The 19309-nt window shown below is 40.9% G+C and overlaps 1 pseudogene; it reads left to right on the forward strand.

Annotated features, from left to right (window-relative positions):
- The first annotated feature begins 13739 nt into the window (after positions 1–13739).
- On the forward strand, positions 13740–13820 carry LOC111723678 (annotated as a pseudogene).
- The last annotated feature ends 5489 nt before the right edge of the window (positions 13821–19309 follow it).

Genomic DNA, 19309 nt, shown 5'->3' on the forward strand with positions numbered 1-19309 from the left:
AGCAGCCACTGCATTATCACTGGCTGTAGGTGCAGTGTACAACAGAGTTCTAACTGAAACTTTATGTCTGATGATAACTAGACCTCCATTCTTCTCCCCACCTGCCACCCCGTGAAAACCACCATCCCAGTCTTGATTTTATTAATTCTACTATTTTAGATACTTCACAAAATTAGAATCACCTAGCATTTTTCTTTCTGTGACTGGCTTATCACTCTTAGCATTAATGTCCTCAAAGTCCACCCATGTTGTCACATACTGTAGAATTTCCTTTTTTTTTTTAAGGTTGAATAGTATTCCATCATGTTGACATGCCACTTTTTTTTTTTTTTTTTTTTTGCCATACTTTCTTTATCCATTTATCTGTCAATGGATGCTTAGATCGGATCCACATTTTACCAGTTACTAATAATGCTGTATCTTTGAGATCCTATTGATTTAAACTCTTTTGGACATATGCGTATATGTGAATTTATTTCTGGGCTTTCTAGTCTGGTCCATTGGTGTATGGTCTTTATAATAGTACCATATTTTTTGATATTTTTTAATTGACACATAATAACAGTACATATTTATGTGGTACATAGGGATGTTTTAATACATCCCATTCTTATCAACACGTAGTGATCAGACCAGAATAATTAGCATATCCATATCTCAGACACTTATCATTTCTTTGTGCTGGGAACATTCAACATCCTCTCTTCTGGCCATCTGCAAATACATAGTAAATTTTAATTATAGTTGTCCTGCAGTGGTATAGAACACTAGAAGGAATTTTTCCTATCTGGCTATAATTTTATAATACTTTAACAAATCTTAACCTATCCTTAATCTATCCCTCCCTTCCCTCCACCCTTCTCAACCTCTGGTGACCTCTCTTCTGCTCTGACTTCTAAGAGATCAAGTCTTTTAGCTTCCACCTATGAGCAAGAACATGGGGTTTAATTTTCTGTCCCTAGCTTATTTCACTTAATACAATGTCCTCTAGTTCCATCCCTGTTGCTATAAATAACAAGATCTCCTTCTTTTTTATGGCTAAATAGGGTTCCCTTGTGTACATACACCACATTTTCCTTATCCATTCATCTGTTGATGGACACTTGAGTTGATCCCATATTTTGGCTGCTGTAAATAGTGGTGAATAAACATGGGGGTGCAGATATTTATTCTACATACTGATTTCCTTTCTTTTGAATAAATACCCAGTAGTTAGACTGCGGGATCGTATGGTAGTTCTATTTTTTGAGGAATTGCCATACTGTTCTCCCTAGTGGCTGTGCTAGTTTACATTCCCACTAACAGTATATAAAAGTCCCCTTTCCTTGCATCCTTATCAGCATTTTTTTGTCTTTTTTATAATAGGCTTCCTAACTAGAGTGAGATAAAATATTACTGTGGTTTTGATTTCCTTTTCCCTGTTGTTATTGATGTTGAGCATTTTTCACATATTCGTTGACTATTTGAATGTCTTCTTTTGAAACACGACTATTCAGAAAATCCTTTGCCCATTTTTTTAATCAGATGGGTTGGTTTTTTTGTGTGTGATCTTTTTGTTCAGTGTTGTGTTTTTCTGCTGTTTGTTTTTTGCTGTCAAGATGTTTTAGTTCCCTACATATTCTGGACATCAATCCTCCATTAGATAAATAGTTTGCAAATATTTTCTTCCATTTTGTAGCTGTCTTTTCACTCTGTTGATGGTTTCTCTTGCTATGCAGATGCTTTTTTTTGTTTAATATAATCCCATTTGTTAATTTTTGCTTTTGTTATCTGTGGCTTTGAGGTCTTGCTCCTAAAATCTTTCCCTAGATGAATGTTCTGAAACTTTGCCCCTATGTTTTCTTCTAGTAGTTTTGTAGTTTTGAGTCTTACCTTTAGGTCTTTAATCCATTGCAAGCTGATTTTTGTATAGGGTGAGAAATGGAGGGTCTAGTTTCATTCTGCTACATATATCCAGCTTTCCTAGTATCATTTATTGAAGACACTGTCACTTCATAATATATTTTGAAATCATGAAATGATTCCTCTAGCTTTATTCTTCATTCTCATGATTGACTTGGCTATTTGTGGTTTCTGCAGTTTCATGTGAATAATATTTTTTCTGTCTTTATAAAAAATGTATTTTGGATTTTGATAGGGATTGCATTGAATATATAGATCACTCTGAATAATATGAACATTTTAATATTTGTAGACAAGACTCGGTGTCTGTAGCTCAGTGAGTAGGGTGCCACCCACATACACCGAGGCTGGTGGGTTCAAGCCTGGCCTGGGCCTGCTAAACAACAATGACAACTGCAACCAATAAATAGCTGGGTGTTGTGGTGGGCGCTTGTAGTCCCAGCTCCTCAGGAGGCTGAGGCAAGAGAATCACTCACGCCTAAGAGTTTGAGGTTGCTGTGAGCTGTGACACCACAGCACTCTACCAAGGTAGTAAGACTCTGTCTCAAAAAAAAAAAAAAAATTGGTAGATAATATTAAGATATATTAAGTCTACCAATCCATGAACATGGAATGTCTTTCTGAGTTTTTTATGTCTTCCTTAATTTCTTTCATCAATGTTTTGTAGTTTTCAGAATATAAGTCTTTCACGTACTTAATCAAGTTTATTCCTAAGCATTTTCTTCTTCTTGGTGCTGTCATAAACGGTATTATTTTCCTAGTTTCCTTTTCAGATAGTTCATCATTACAAAATAGACAGGCAAATAATGTTTGTCATTATAATTTAAAACATTATTATACGTATCAAGAAATAGGGAATTCTTTGTCTCTTTTGAAACTCTTGTTACAAGACAAGGAGAAAAAAACTAGAAAATAGAAACAGGAATGAAAGAGATGATGGGATCAGCAGATAAGGACTTTAGAACAGCAATTAAAACCATGCTAAATGACTGTGTCAGTTGCTGTGTCTGTTGCAACATAACAAATTAACTAAAAATTTAGCAGTATAAATAACAAGAATTTATTATTTCATATTTTCTGAGCATCAGGAATTTAGAAGTTCATTAGCTGGTCGTTCTGGCTCAGAACCTAATGACTTTGAAGCATTTAATGTAATAAATTTAACACTTAATATAAAAGATAGTAAAACATAACAGGCCATAAAAGTAAACACAGTAAACATAGCAGCAAAATGGCAAACTTGGTGGTAAATGTTAAAGATTTTTTCTGATTTTTAAATTTATTTATTTAAAATATAATTGGGAGAATTATTATGGTTGTGATGGGAAATCCCTACTTGATGGCCTTCTCCCCTATAGTAAACAACTATAAAACTAGAATTATGCAAAAATAAACTACGTGGATGTAGCAGAGACAGAGAGACTTTGGCGAGGCCATGTTCACTTAGAGGAGCAGAGATAAGAGCCCGGCAAGTCCAACCACATATCACTTAGCAACAGGATACGTGTAAATTCTGAAAATTGCACCATCAAGCAATTTCACTGTTGCGCAACCGTCTAGAGCAGCAGTTCTAGACCTGTGGGTCGAGACCCCTTTGTAACAATAAAAATACATCCTGCATATCAGATATTTACATTATGATCCATAACAGTGTCAAAATTATAGGTATGAAGTAGCAGCGAAAATAATTTTACGGTTGGGGGGTCACCACAACGTGAGAAACTATATTAAAGGGTCGTGGCATTAGGAAGGTTGAGAACCACCGATCTAGAGTGTACTTATACAAAGGTAGATAGGATGGATACTACACAACTAGACTACATGATAGAGTCCATTGCTCATGGGCTACAAACCTGCATATGGTGCTGTACTGAATACTGTAAGCAACTGTAACACAATGGCAAGTACTCCTATATCTGCACCTAGAAAATACATAGTAACATTATCATATTCTGGGACCACAGCCATATATGTAGTTCGTCCTTGACTAAACATCATTATTTAGTGCATAGCTGTATTTCTATCTCTACAGCTTACAGCCTGAGTTAAATGCAGTCCATAGAATGTTTTGAGTATTATGGAATAAATATGGAAAGAACTTCCATCTTTCCAGCCTGAGGAACCAGAAAGTGAATCCAGGAAACCGTGTCCATTGAAGAGAATATGAGAATCCTAGGAGGGAAAGAACTAGAGAAGGAATTCCCTAACTCTATCTACCCAAGTTGCTGACTGACCCTAAACCATGTGTGTGCAGAACCAAGAAAATGGAACATGTAGTCTGGGGGGCGGGGCGTGAAAACCAAATCAAACCCAAAACTGAGCTAGATGCTATAATTAACATATATGGATTTTAAAATGGCTATTCTCAACATCCTCCTGAAATGAAATTATGTGTATGTATATACATATGTTTAAAATAAATAAAAATCTTAGCAAAAAACCAGGAAATCTCAGCAAAGCAATGGAAGCAATAAGAAAAACTAATGGAAAATTCTAGAACAAAAAATATAATGTATGACATGAAATTTTCTTTTTTTTTTCTTTTTTTCTTTCTTTTTTTTTGAGACAGAGCCTCAAGCGGTCGCCCTGGGTAGAGTGCCATAGCATCACAGCTCACAGCAATCTCCAACTCCTGGGCTCAAGCAAGTCTCCTGCCTCTGCCTCCCAAGTAGCTGGGACCACAGGTACCTGCCACAACGCCTGGCTATTTTTTGGTTGCAGCCGTCATTGTTGTTAAGCGGGCCAAGGCTGAATTTGAACCTGCCACCTTAGGTGTATGTGGCTGGCTCCTTAGCCACTTGAGCCACAGGCATCAAGCTGTGACATGAAATTTTTATTGGATAGACTTAACAGATGACTGAAAATGACAGGAAAGTAAGCAAATTGGAAATTTTTTATCTATGATAAGATAACAAAAAGAAAAAAATTTATAAAAAATGGACAGAGAATTCTGGACCTGTTAGATGATACGTGGTTCTCTATGTTATTATAATATGGGGTAGGGAGAGAACAAGGGAGGAAGAGAAAGAGAGAAAGAAAAAGTGACATAGTGGCCAAAAATTTCCCCAACTTGCAGTTTCACTAAAATTTATGGATACCATATGCTTGACAGACACCCAGCAGAACACACACAAGTAATGCTGAGAAACATCAGAGATAAACTGTTGACAGCCAAAGTAAAGAGCAAATACTAAAATCAACAAGAGAAAAATTACACATGGAGGAATAAAAATCCAAACATGAGCTGACTTCTCTGCAGAAATTATAGTGGTCAGAAAGAAGAACCACATATTAAACTATGAGTATGCACCTTAGACATTCAGGGTGTAGAATATCTCCGGAGTTCCTATCTGACTTCTCAAAAAAGGAGGAAGTATTCTGGGTTCTCGAAAATAAGAAACCAAGTGGGATGTGGTGTGAGCCTCTAGGCCCAGCTACTGGGGAGGCTGAGGCAGGAGGATCACTTGAACTGATGAGGATCACACCACTGCACTCCACCCTGGCCAACCGAGCAGGATTCTGCCTCGATCAATCAAGAAAATAAGAAACCAAAGAGCAGTCTCCGAAGAGCTAGAGGCAGAGAAAGGGGGAAAGATGCTGACTTCAGGAGATTCCAGGACAGCCTGCACAGATAGGGGTCTGACTATCCACAACCAAAAGCCTGACCAGTGGCTCGCCATGAACAGGGGAAGCTGGACTATAGGAATTAAAGCAGGACATACACTGGCGACCGTGGCCAAAGACCCTCTTCTCAGCTGTTTTAGAACAGATACAGTCTGATTTTCAAAGTCAGATTCTTTAAATGTTTAAATCCTTCCTCTGACACTTCTCAGCATGAAAAGAACTGCTTATAGCTTTCAAGAATAGTAGTTATCCTTTGAAAGAATATTTTATGTACCAGCCCATGTCCATCTTCTCTTGAGGACTTTCCTAAAAGCATGCTGTCTTTGTAGGTTGGTTTCTACGAGGGGAAGAGCATGAAATAGGGGGATCCAGTGCTGAGACCTTTATCTGAGACAGAACCCAGCGGATTCTTGACAGCCAGGGAAGTCAGGAAGCTGGCACATCACATCCTCCAGGAGACACAAACTCACTAGGTAAAGCTGGCCTGGTTACGTCACATGTTGACATAAGCTCAGGAGAAAGGCAATAGGGTTCATTGAAAGAACTTAGATGAGACCCAGTTCAGCACACAGTGAGAGAAAATGAGGTCAAATAAAAGAGCCCTGGTATAAACTGAATTTCAGGACTTCTTGTTTGAAAAACAATATTCTCTATTAGACCATAGAGAGAAACATGAAATATCTGTCCCTGTGGAGTTAAACATGGACTGGAACTCTAAAATCCTTCTGTCTAACAGTCCTTACATGTCATCAAACTGAGGCCCTTACAGCCAATTGGGAGGCTCCCAGTAGCTGATAACCAAGAACCACTGAAAAGCTCTGGGAAGTCCTTCCAGGTGGCTCCCTCAGACAATGTCATTAAGCTTCGAGTTTCCATGAGCAACAAAGTGTTTGTTTTAAACAGATTTGCTCTGACCTCCACGTGTTTTTAAATTGTCTGGCCTTCATATCTTAGAAAGTCAGCTTAGTCCATGTCTGAGCCAAGTGATGTGATATGACAAGCTAACTGGGCATGAAGCTTATCCCAGCGTGCTTGGGACCAGAAATACATGCGTAGAGGGGATAACAAGGAGTGTGTGTGTGTGTGTGTGTGTGTGCGCGCGCGTGTGTGTGTAGAGCAGAGATTTTCAACCAGTGTGCCGTGAGAGGATCTTAGGCATGCTGCAAACATTTTTGAAGATCATTAATTAAAAAGATTCACTTCAGAGTATGAATGTCTTAACTCAATAACTAAGAAAATGACATGAAGGTTATGTAAACCAGTTTGATGAATTTCAAAATGTATATGAAAACAGCACTCTGTACCCCATGATTGCATTAATGTATGCAGTTATGCTATAAGAAATTTAAAAAAAGATCATTTCAAAAGAAGTTCAAAGCACAATAAGTAAATCCTTTTTTTACTCTTTTTTTAAAATCAACATAATGTAAGTGTACCATGGAAGGTAAACTATAGGTTCAAGGGTGCTGTTGAGATTAAAAAAAGGTTGGAATGTGGGTGGCACCTGTGGCTCAAAGGAGTAACCAACCCCATATACCAGAGATTACGGGTTAAAACCCAGTCCCGGGCAGGCCCTGCAAAAAAAAAAAAAAAAAAAAAGTTGGAAAACACTGGTGTAGAGAGAGTGGGGGAATCTTAAGGGCGAACACAATAATTTTCCTATAAACCAAGTGAAACAGATTAAAGTTTAAAAATGTAGCAATGTCAGATTTTTGACATCGTCAATGTAGGGATGGACCTCTTCAGCTCTTTTGGGTTTCCACATAGTTTGGGGCTTAGTATGAATTTAATACCTTTCTTCTACACTGGTTCCCAGCATTTGCTGTACACTGGAATTACCTGGGAAGCTAAGCAAACTCCTGCTACCTGGGTCCCACTCCCCAAAATTCTGATTTCATTGGGCCAGAGTGCAGCCCAGGCACCAATCTATGGAAAGCTCCCCTTCTGATTCTAATTTGCATCCAGGTTTAAGAACAAGGACTCTCACACGTTTTTACTCAAAGTGTGGCCTGTTGACAGGGAAACTTGTTAAAAATACAAATTCTCAGGCAACAATTGGATCCACAGAATCATAATCTTTGTTTTAATAAGATCCTCAAGTGATTTATATGCACATTAAGTATGAAAAGCATTGCTCTAATTTTTTTGCGGCCTCCCAATCTGCAGAACTTACATAGTTCTTAACTGTGGCTGTGTAGAAGAATCACCTGGAGAGCCTTTCAAAAAAATGTTGATGCCTGGACCCTCTCTCCAGAGATTCTCATTTCGTTGGTCTTGAGTGTGACCTAGGCATGGCTTTACGAATATCTTTTTTTAAGCTCCTCAGGGGATTTTAATATTAAACTCGGGCTGAAAACCACTGTATAGAAAGATACTTTTCTTCTTTTAATTTAATAGCCTTTGGTATAAAGTGACTATTTCTGTTGAATAGTTAGATTCCTGGGAGAGATATCACTCTGGTCTATTTTTATGCATTAGTTAGAACTTTAATGTGCAAAAGCTACAATTGGCTTATGAATGGCTTATGAAAACTGCAGAGTGCCTCACCTTCAGAGTTTCCTTTGGTGAGCCTAGAATGGGGCCCCAAATCTGCATTTTATAAGCCCTATTTGGAAATCTAATGTACTTGGTACTTGTGCTACATTTGGGGGTTTTTTGTTTTGTTTTTTTATCTTGTGTTTTTGTTGTTTGTTTGAGTAATATGAGGGTACCAATGTCCAGGTTACATTGTTTTCAATTCTCGGGTAAAGTTCAGTTGAGCCCTTCACCCAGGGTGCATGCTGAACCCTCACAGTCTACACATTCGGTGAGTTCCCATCAATTGCCCTCCTTCCTCTCCCAGCCAGGGAGGTTGAGGCCAGAGAATCACTTGAGCCCAAGAGTTTGAGTTTGCTGTGAGCTATGACACCATAGCACTCTACCCAGGGCAACAGAATAAGATTCTATCTTTAAAAAGAGAGAGAGAAAAGAAAAGAAGAAAGAAGTGATGTAGGTAAAGTAAACCATGGAGTTCCAAAGGTTTCCGAGAGAGAGGAAGGTGAAACTACACAGCACATTTTTAGGACAAGGGGTAAGGACAGGCTCTGTGCATCCCAGGCTACTTCCCGCCTCATCAGCTCCAAGTCGCCCAAGGAACAGGAGCCTGCCTAACCTCAGTAACCATCTTGGAAGCGCCAAGAGAGGAACCTTTTAGGCTTTTAATTGTTACTTCCAGAGCTCCTGCAGTTCTCCCCTTCCACCCACCTCCCCATCCCCAGTCAAATTTACCAGTAGAGGGTTGTATACCGCCTTTAGTGACACTAATGTTAATAAGCTCTGATAACTACCATCCGTCCAGCCTTCTTTACCTCTTGACCCTTCAGATGAAGAATTAGAAGAAACAGACTTGAGAGAAAACTATCAACCTGACTTGAGAGAACACTATCCCAAATCTATAATGTGAATGAGCCTGCCTTATGGAAAAGGTATATGCAAAAGGTATATGCAGAAAACTCATACATAGAATTTGGGTAAATCTATTTATTTATTTTTTTTTAATGGAGACAGAGTTTCACTTTGTGTCCTTCAGTAGAGTACCATGGAATCATAGCTCACAGCAACCTCTGCCAACCCCTGGGTCCCTGGGTTTAAGTGATTCTCTAGCCTCAGCCTCCCAAGTAGCTGGGATTACAGGCGCCTGCCAGAACGCCCGGCAATTTTTGGTAGAGACGGGGTCTCACACTGGCTTTCACTCTGGCTCATGCTGGAATTGAACCTCTGAGCACAGGTGATCCACCCGCCTTGGCCTCCCACAGCGCTGGGACAACAGGCACGAGCCACCATGCCCGGCCTGAATTTGGGTAAATCTAATGATATTTTTTAATGACTACAGAATAGGAGAGGAGCTTGCAATTTAAAATAACCCCCTGATAATTCCCCCCTGTGTATCTGGTTTTTATTAATGAAGGGCACACATTTAATATTGACCATTCATGGAGTCCTTATTGGATTAAGTGAGAAAATCCACTGAAAGCATTTAGGACAGTCCCTGGCATACAATAAATATTCGAAAAATGGTAAGTTTTTAAAGGGTTTTTTTAAAAAGCAATTTTAGGTTAACAGCAAAATTGAGAGGAAGCTGCAGATTTCTCACATACTCCCTGCCACCACACATGCTTACCCTCCCTGATTATCAGAATCCCCAACAAAGTGGTGCATTTGTTATAGTCAAGGAACTGACACTGGCACATCATAATCACCCACTGCCAAGAGTTTACGTTAGGGTTCATTCTTGGTGTTATACACTCTGTGGGTTTAGAGTTATGACAAATATATAACCACATTTGTGGTATCATACAGACTATTTTCATTGCCCCCCAAATTCTCCTGATGTTATTTTTATTATGATAATGGAATTTGTACAATTTGTGATTTAGGAAAAAGGAAGGATTATCTATCACTACCTGCCCTACTTCAGGGGTCATAAGCAGCCTTAGGAGCTGCAATGAGATTTATATTTATTATTAAAGAGCTTGCAGAGGGTAAGCATGGAAGCTTGTGCCTATAATCTCAGCACTTTGGGAGTCTAAGGTGGGAGAACCCCTTCAGGTCAGGAGTTCAAGACCAGCCTGGGCAACACAGCAAGACCCCATCTTTTGAAAAAACATTAAAAATTAGTAATTAGCCAGATGTAGTGACATGCAATTGCAGTCCTAGGTACTTGGGAGGCTGAAGCAAGACAATCCCTTGAGCCCAGGGGTTCCAGGCTGCAGTGAACTACGATCGTACCACTGCACCACTCTAGCCTGGGCAACAGAGTGAGACCTCATCTCTAAGAAAAAAAAAAGAGCTTACAGATAGGAACATTGCCAGGCAAAGGCACAATCTGTTAATTATTGACCAAATAATAGTTCCCTAAAGAAGACTGGAGTAAAACAGGGAGGTCCAGACCCCCGTCTCTACCTTTGGCAAAAAGCAGCAGCGATTTTTTTCTAATGAATCCATTTATGAGCCCATTTGGTCTTCCTTTGTTGAGGGCTTATCGTGCAAAGACACGGGTTTAAATCTCATTTAAATCTCTCATTGCTATGGGCTTCAACTAACTGTTAAGAAAAGGTCTAGAAAGTGGCAAAGCAGTTCCTTAAATGTGTTTCTGTCTGTATCCAAAGCCTGGGTTGTAACCACTCTATATGTCCCTTTCCTCAGTACTTATTTCCCCCAGCAAATGCTCTCTTGACTTCATTGTCAAAATAAACACAAACACAAAGAAATGTTAAAAGCCTGGGGCATTAGATACCCCAATTACTAGGATTTGGATTAATTGACATTATATGCCTGTATCAAAACGTGGCAGGTACCCTATAATGACATACCTATAATAATTAAAACTTTAAAACAATAAGCACAGACAAGCCATTTGTAAGGCAGCACTCAGGCACCACTTGAAACAAACTCGGATTATAGAACGAAAAGCTCTTTCCCTTAAGAAAGACATTCCAAACAAGAAGTTGGGAAGATACTGGAAATTCATTCAAGAATTTCAGAGACCTCTCAATTCCCATGAGCCTGACCTGCCGCTTCGTTTATAAAGTAACGTTTGTTTTGTGCATGTTTTTTTTTTTCTTTTAATAGGTCTAGGAGGTATGAGTTGAATTCTGCTCCATGTGTCTATGCACAGGGTGAAGTCTAGGCTGTCAGTGCACCTGTCACCCAAAGAGTGTACGTTGTACCCCATAGGTAATTTTTCATTCCTCACCCCCTTCGCCCTCTGAAGTAACATTTTTAATAACGATCTGGGATGTCATGCAGCATTAGATCATAATTACTTTCCAGCCAGAGGCCTCCACTGAGAGTCTGAGCCCCTTGCCTGCCAACTTAAACTCAGGCTTGGGCTCTTCTCTCTCTCTCTCTTTTTTTTTCTTTTATTAAATCATAGCTGTGTCCATGAATGCTGTCATGGGGTACAGTGTGCTGGTTTTATATACAATTTGAAATATTTTCACCAAACTGGTTAACATAGCCTTCCCGGCATTCTCTTAGTTATTGTGTGTATGGTATGCCTGTCTGCAGCCCAGTCCTCTGCAGACTTTGCCCCAACACGTCCCCTACCAAGGGCATGTACAGCAGCTGCTCTGTTGTGCCTCACCTGATCCTGAGGGTCCCAGTTCCACCCTCATTACACTTCCCATTCCCCAAGACTCCTAGATGCCAATGCTATGACTTCTGGGACCGTCAGACACTATTTAGCAGAATTTCTTGGCTCTGAATTGTACTGTGTGCTCTTGGACACCCTGGAACACCTCCCTGTGTGTGGGATGTTCACATCCACTTAGGTTAGCGCTGATCAAGCAGACAATCATGGGATGGACTTCCTTCATCCTTAGCCCGGTGTTCTATCTGTATTTTCTGTAGTCCCCAGCTTAGATTTGCACCCAGAATAGGACCCCAAGACGACATCAGCAGAGCCTGTAAATCAGCCCACTATTGTCTGGAGCTCTTAAGGAAATGAAACCCCACTACATTTCTGATTTTTCCCCTTAATTAGCTTCCTCTATTCCCTTAGGCCTTTGTTCCCTTTGCAGGATCCTTACCTCATAAACTTGCCTTTGCCCCAGCTCACAGGTATTAAGTAAATACCTGGAACCAATTACCCATAGTTTCAGAGGGCTTTCTGCGTCCAAGGCAGGGCCCGGCCTGACAGCTTCTGCTAATTGGAGTGCTTATGTCACACTTTTGCCTGGCAGAGCTTTCAGCAGTGCTGCTCTACCTGCCCGGGGCTCTGGCCATTGAAATGCTCAAAGAACTCTAAATGTGCATTTATTCCTAGCACATACCCTAAGGGGTCAGTATTTATTTATTTCCTGCACAGTGAATGACTCATTGTCCCATGATTTCTAGGTGATCTGGAATGGGGAGGTCAAAGGACAAACAGAATAAATCTGTAATGCTAATAGTAATCCCATTTTTGAAACTCAGATTAAAGCAACTCAAATTCCTGATCAAATGAAGCTGTACACAGTCGTGATTTAACAAAGAATTAAAAATAAAATAAAATCCCACATAAAATAACACCCAAATCTGGTGATCAGAGGGTCTCTATGTGACTATCACAACAGCCTTTTGCTCCCCTGAACCTTAACAGCATGGAACAGGCCTGATCACTACATTAGTTTTTTAAAAAAGAAAATGGGAAAATTTAAGGACAAGAGAACTGGGAGAGAAGAGGAATCTTCTTACTTCCATATTAGGAAACTTGAATCTTTTTGCTTCTTTTTTTCTTTTTCTTCTTTTTCCTTTTGGGACAAAGTCTTGTTCTGTTGCCCCAGCTAGACCACAGTGGTGTCAACATAGCTCACTGCAACCTCAAACTCCTGGGCTCAGCCTCCTGGGAATCTGGGACTACAGATGCGTGCCACCATGCCTGGCTAATTTTTCTAATTTTTTGTAGAGATGAGGTTTCACTCTTGCTCAGGCTGGTCTTTATTCCTGACTTTAAGCTTTCCTCCTGCCTCGGCCTCCCAGAGTGCCAGGACTACAGGTGTGAGCCACCATACCCAGCCTAAATCTTTCTTTCTATATCTGAACTATGCTTCTGGCTAAAACACTGTTAGCCAACTTTCTAGCAGATGGCACAATACAGAGTGCTACAGCTAGATGTTTATCTTTTTATTCCTCACACTGGATGAAGCTAGGAATTCATTCATTCAGCGTACTGGGATTGAGATGAACATACAATTCATTATCCAGAGACACGTTCAAGCAGCGGTTCTCAACCTTTCTAATGCCTCCTAATGCCGTGACCCTTTAATACAGCTCCTCGTGTTGTGGTGACCCCCAACCATAAAATTATTTTCATTGCCACTTCATAACTATAATTTTTCTACTGTTATGAATCTTAATGTAAGTACCTGATATGCAGGATATATTTTCATTGTTAGAATTAGGTCGGTACCCACAGGTTGAGAACCGCTGCATTAGAGATGCCTTATTAATTCCATCAAGACGATAGACTCACACCAGGACTGTTCTGAACAAAATGGGAAGTGTGGTATTTTTAATCACTGGGTACTTTCTATATAGCAGGAACCATTTTCTCTGTGTAAAAACAGAACGTTTGTGGGGGTGGATAGAGGTTCTGTTCTTCACTCCCAGGTCTACACTCACCTGCTCGCAAAATACCAAAAGGTACTGTGAGCCTACTGCTTCTGTCAGGGGAAATAAAAACGTGTGCTTAGATCCTTTCATAGTTCATAAGCACGTGTGAGATGTGCCTCCCTCAAACTTTGTTAGCACATCAGCACAATACCCTACTGGACATAAAAAATACAGAGAGAGATATATGTGTGTGTGCATGCGATTGGGTCATTCAGCCACTCATTTGACTGGCTTAGAACAAGTCTCTCTACCTAAATAGGATTCACTTTCTTCTCTGTGTGTTTGTTGTTGTTGTTGTTTAAACAGGCTGAGTTTTGAAAGTCAATGCTATAGTTAATTGCATTCATGAGGAGTATGCCACTAAGACCCAATCTTACTCAAAAAAACTCTTCTCCTTTGAAAATGAAGAAACCACTTTCTTGCCATTCAAGGGAACTTTGTACAAGATGGTGGAGATCTCCTTTAAATAGCCAAGCAAGACGAAGTGTGAAAAAGTCATATATTTGTATATACCTGTGTGCATACATCTGGTTTTACAAAGACTTGGTTGATGTTAATTCATGTTCTCATAGACAAGTGTTTGTAGTTTAGAGATCAGTTTTGCCTGCATTATCAAAATTGGTTATTGCAACATAGAATTACTAGCCCCGTTTTGCAGATGAGGAAATTAACAGGTATGGATAGGCAATACATTGGTATTTGAAGCTCCTAAATCTGATTCCCTTGCTCTTCTTACAACAAAGCAATAGACTGCTATAGATGTTTAAGGGGTATTGTTTGTTTTTCTTAAAGAATATCCCCAATACTTTCATCAAATTTAAAACTTTTCAAAGCATTTTCATATTTATTTCTTTAATGTACTTACAAAAACTCCTATGTGGCATCCACGGACTGGATGCTGGGCACAAAAGTGAATGAAACTATCCATGGGTATAAGGTACCATAAATCTAATGTCTGAGACAGACAGGGAAATCAGTCCAGTTCAGAATAACACACAATATTCCCTGAGCCACAGAAAAGGAACACCAACTTGGGCTATGGGGATCAAAGGAGGCATCCCAAGGATGTGATGCCTGCAAGAGACACGGGGTTGGCCAGAAGGTCAAACTCCAGATGAGCTCATGACCTTGTGTCAGAAAACAAGAGGCTACATTAAAGCAACAGCAAGTTGTTTGCAAATAGTTGTAGCAAAGGATGTGTTTCAAGAAAAGATGTTGGTCTTGGGGCAGGACACAATTGTAAGGGGAACTCTACCTAACAAATGCGAACATTGTAGCCTAATTCTGTGTACCCTCAAATTAACCTGAAATAATGTTTTAAGAAAAGAAAAGATGTTGGTCCTATCTGAGCAAAGGAGGTTGAAAGGTATCCAGCAGGTTTGGGGTGCCAATGAAAGAAAGGGGTGGGATGGGAAACAGGGAGGCATCCGGGGAGGCAAACATAATACCCTAAGTGAAAGATGGTTGGGATCTGAATTGGAGAGAGTGACGGGGAAAGCACAGCTGGGACATATAAAGACACACAATTGGTCGAATTTGGTAAGGGGGTGAGGGCTGACAAGAAAGCAAGTATAACTCCAAGTTCTTTATTTGAGGAACTACATGATTAAGAGTTGCATGAACCAAGACAGAGCATGTAGGATAGCGGTTCTCAACCTGTGGGTTGTGACCCCTTTTTTCCATTTGTAACAATGCAGTAGTTAGGAAGGTTGAGGACTATTGATGTAGGAGGACAAGCAGGTTCTCAGGGACACTAAGAAGCTCCGTTTTGTATCTCTAGAACATGATGGGTCTGTGGAGCTGTCAGGTAGCTGGACCTAGAGGAAACTGCCCATACACATACATGCCAGAAGCGCAGGAGAAAATCCTCACAGTACATACAGCGTGGAGAGTCATTAGTGTGCCAGCCACAGGGGAGGCGAAAAAGAAGGCCATTTATCAAAAAGGGAAGCACATTGAGAAGAAAGGATTTTTTCAAGCAATGGAAGGTTATTTTAGTGTGTTGTATTATTAGAAAGCTAATTAATTAGAAATATGTATTTTAATCAAATAGCGTGTAGCAAAAATCATCTCCCCCACTTTGTTTTATTAGGGAATATATACATACTCCCAAAATAATGTTTCCTAATAAATAGACGGAATCATGTGCAGGGTTAGAGGAAACCCTCCTTCCGCAATGTCAGACTGATGAATGTATTTCATCAACTGTAGGAAGAGCTGCCCTTGGGGAAACGGCACAGTCCTAGCAGCCGCGTAGGACTGACCTTCAAAGTTTCCTGCCAGCTGCCGTCCACCCTCTGAGGTCACACTGTTTCATTCAGCCTTTCCATGTACTTGTGTCTAAACAAACAACAGTTTCAACTTCCACCCACCCATGTTCTCATCCCTTTCAAATATCAGATGTAGATGTCCTCATGGCCCACAATAATGCCAAAGAATGACTGAAATCTCTGTTTGGCCCTGGGAAACAGGCCACAGAATAAGGATGAGGGTGGTAGCTTTCTAAAGCGTCCCACAGTGAAGTCACTTCTGGCTCTGATTGTAAAATGGCCTAAGCGATTGGATCCCATCAGCTCATCAAGGAACAGTTCAGTACAGTGTGAATATTGTTCTGACCTTTGTGACCTTGGGCAATGTTAGGGACTGGGAGAGTTGTGTTCCCTCCACTGAGGAAATCCATATGCACAAATGCTAAAAAAAACAAACAAAAACCTCCCCTTCAAGCTCAGATTGTAACTGCCTTGTGAGATAAGGTCTTCAAAAGAGGTAATTAAGTTACAATGAAGTCTTTAGGGTGGGTCCTAATCCACTTACAAGGAGAGGAGATTTGGACACAAGCACGGGTTTTGGGTTTTTGGAAGAAAGAGCATGGGAGAACACAGTTGGAAGGCAGCCCTGTGCAAGGCAAGAAGAGGCCTGAGAAGAAACCAAACAAATAACACCTTGATCTTGGACTTCCGGCCTCCAGAACCATGAGAAAATAAATTTCTGTTCTATCAGCCTTCCAGTCTGCGGTACTTTGTCATGGCAGCCCTAGCAAACTAAGTACAGGTGATTCTTAAATGTGGTATTAAATACACACCAGTGATTCCCCAAGATGAAGTTTTTTTTTTTTTTGAAAATGCCATTTTTCAATTAAAGATATCAGTGATGCACAGTTGTGTTGTATAAAACATATTCACCTATTTACCATCCGTGAGAGCGGCTGGCTTGTGGTTACCTGCATCATCTTTGCTTCAGAGTTCACTGACGCACAGGGTTCCATGGAATGATCGCCATTCTGTGGCCCGGATGACAGTTGTCCTTTCCCGCTACATCTCAAGATGTAGTGAACTGAAGAGGGGAGGACTGGTGTGCTCCCACCTAGAGGGCACAAGTTAGGGGCGTGGGGCACACCTTTTGGATGCGGGACACAACTACGAGAGGGACTCTACCTAACCAATTCAAAACTGGTGAGCTGGTTGGTTGTACCCTCACAATACCCTGAAATTTAAAAATAAATAAATAAATAAAAATTTTAAAAAGAATTAAAAAAATGATAAATAAATACATAATGAGCTGCCTCAGGTAGATTGCATTGAATATGTAACACAAAATTCTAAATATTACATGAGATTTCAAAAACAGAAAGAAAAAGTTGGGGGTAACGTCTCTCCTGGTGTCATCTTAAACTCTCCTTTTCCCAACTTGTCACAAAGTCCCGTAGATACAACTTTTGAAACAGCTCTCACACCAGTTTCCCCCCCCACCAATACCGACTGGATTCAAGCCCTTCAAACATCTAGGCCACTCAGGGGGAGGGCAGTATCACGGACAGTGAGGGGGCACAGTTGCTCAAGGTAGATCCCAGGCCCCTCACTCCCTAAATGCGTGCCCTCACTCAAATCAAAGCCTCAAAATCTTCAGGAAGAAAACTGAAGTAATAACAACCCCTCACGCTGCTGCTGGGGAACTGCATGAACTAACTAACAGCACTGGGCACCGTATGTAGTAAAATCCTCAGAAAGCAGTACGCGTTATCATTAACCTTTTAAAAACCCATCACCTACCATGTTTAGTCACGCTCTTATCTGCCTAATTCCACTTGCCACAATTTTCCCAGGCTTAACTCTTTCTAATTTGTATCATGGAAGCAATAGGTATGTTGGGGGTTCTTGTTTAAATATCACAGGCTTCTGCTGCCCAAGATTTTGAAGGACTTGATAAGGGGGCCAAACACTCTCCCGTGGAAGCTCCCTGTCCTGACATTTCTCAAGGTTCCCCCATTATAATCCATTCTCCCTACTCCCCCCTGCTCCTGAACTCTTTTTCTAAGCACAGAACTCATCTTTACCATCCTGCATGCTGAGGTGAAGCCCACATGCCTTCACAGGGCCCCCGGGGCCTTTGTGGAGCTGACCCTAACTTTACATTCTCACAACAGCCCTGAGGCCCTGCACACAGCCTCCCAAACAGTAGGTGCTCAGTAAATGTTTGTTTCCTGAGAAAAATGCCTGAAAAATACCCACTGCCTCTCAGGCTTGGTCTCCTCTACCAGCATTAGCCTGTTTTGTGCGTTAATTTCCCAGGATGCTGTAACAGATGACCACAATTTCGATGGTTAAAACAACAGACATTTATTCCCTTACAGATCTGGAGCCCAGAAATCTGGAGGTGTTGGCAGGGCTGTGCTCCTTGGAAAGGTCTAGGGGCACATCCTCCCTCTCCTCTTCCAGCTTCTGGAGCCCCGTGGTGTTCCCTGGCTGCATCACTCCAATCTCGGCCTCCTTCTTCACCTGGCTTCCTTCTTTGTGTTTCTTTCTACATCTGTGTGTCTCAAGTTTCCCTGCCTCTTCCTGCCCAAAGACAGCCACAGGGCCCCAGTCGCTGGACTTAGAATCCTCCGTAAAAGCAGGATGATCTCACCTTCAGGTCTCCTCTTGAGGCCCTTAACTCAGTTACATCTGCAAAGTCCCTGTTTCCAAATAAAGTTACACTCATGGCCATACTAAAGTTTAGACTTGGACATATCCTTGGAAGAACACAATTGAACCTACCATACCTGTCAAGAATAAGGGAGGCTAAGGGGATGGAGAGAAAAACATGCTTGGGAAGAAAATAAGTTTTTGTTTGCCTTTGCTACAGTCCAGAGATGAAAGCTGTGCGGTGTCAGGCCTGCCCTCCCATAGCGGCCCCGCAGCACCCCCAGGGCAGTACAGGAACAGTGTCTCCTGCCCAGCTCTCTGGTTTCAGATCCACTCTGCCATGTTTTTCATTTTTGTTCTGTGAAAGATAATTTATTAATAAGGCAAATTCTAGAATAGAAAAAAAAACAGGTAAGTCCAATTATTCTTCTATCTTTCCTCCTATATTTACTGTGTTTGGGGTTTGTTTGTTTGTTTAAGAGAATCTAAATCAGTCACCTTGGAAAGAGTGCCATCGTATCATCACAGCTCCCAGCAACCTCAAACTCTTAGTTCAAGTAGTCCTCTTGCCTCAGCCTCCCAAGCAGCTAGGATTACAGGTGCCTGCCACAACACCTGGCTAGTTTTTCTATTTTTAGGATAGAGTCTCACTCTTGCTCAAACTCCTCAGCTCAAGGGATCCACCCACGTGGGCCTCCCAGAGTGCTAGGATTACAGGAGTGAGCCACCACACCCAATCTCTCTCT

The sequence above is a fragment of the Otolemur garnettii genome, unplaced genomic scaffold (assembly GCF_000181295.1).
Source record: "Otolemur garnettii isolate 467f Iridium unplaced genomic scaffold, OtoGar3 scaffold00014, whole genome shotgun sequence".
NCBI classification, from domain to species: domain Eukaryota; kingdom Metazoa; phylum Chordata; class Mammalia; order Primates; family Galagidae; genus Otolemur; species Otolemur garnettii.